We start from the raw sequence: 929 nt of genomic DNA, 5'->3' as shown, positions 1-929 counted from the left end.
CCACTCTGACCACCTCGCGTGCTGCCCCACCGGCCTCTCCCATCAAGCTCTCTGGCCTGCACGCCCTGCTCACCCCCCAGCTACCTGACCTGTTGTTGGCCCCGAACCCATCCTTGCTCCGAGGTTACCCGCCACCGCCCAGTGACCCCAGCCTATAGAGACGTTCTGCTTGGGTCACATTGGATTCTCCAGGACCCACGCGGAGGAGACCAAAACCCGGCTGAGCATGTCCAATAACTAAGTCGTTGGCTGCCTCCCTACAGGGCTGAGAAAGGGTGGGGTCGGGCGTCCCAGCTGGTTTCCGGCGTACAGCCCCCCGCCCCGACCCTCCCCACCAAAATCTCAGGTGTGAGCCGGAGCCGTGGGACAGGCCACTGAGGTGGACGTGGGGGGGCGAGGGGCCGGGACGGCGGTGCAGGCCAGGAGGGGGACGACGCGCGGAGGGGAAGGCGGCGCTGCGGGAGCGGACACGCGGGCGCGCCGCCAGGGTGCAGGGAGGCAGGGCGGGAGCGAGGGAGGCGAAGGTGGGAGAGATGCCGATTTCGGCTGGGGGGCGGGGAAGCCCCTGATAGGCGCGCGGGAGGCGTGACGTCACGTCCGGCGGGGGAAGCCCTGCCTCAGCACCCCCGCCCCCGCCCCCACAGGTGGTGCCGCCGCCGCCGCCGCCGCCGCCCCGGGCGCTGGGCGTGGGGGACCCGCCCTCGGGGACCCCGACGCGGCCCCGGCGCTCCCCGGTAGCCCCGCCTTCCCCCCCCCTCCCCGCGAGCGCCCCGCAGCGCGGCGCGAGCCGGCGGCCCCAGGCCTCGGGGAGCGGGAGGAGCGCCCGGTGCGCCCCGCGCTGCGCCGCTCCCCGCCCCTGCTCGCCCCGCCCGCCCCGCGCGTCCCGCCCCTGCTCGCCCCGCCCCGCCCCGCCCCCGCCCCGGCAGCCG

The sequence above is a fragment of the Neofelis nebulosa genome, chromosome 2 (assembly GCF_028018385.1).
Source record: "Neofelis nebulosa isolate mNeoNeb1 chromosome 2, mNeoNeb1.pri, whole genome shotgun sequence".
In the NCBI taxonomy this organism is placed as follows: domain Eukaryota; kingdom Metazoa; phylum Chordata; class Mammalia; order Carnivora; family Felidae; genus Neofelis; species Neofelis nebulosa.
Note: the sequence above shows the minus strand (reverse complement) of the source record.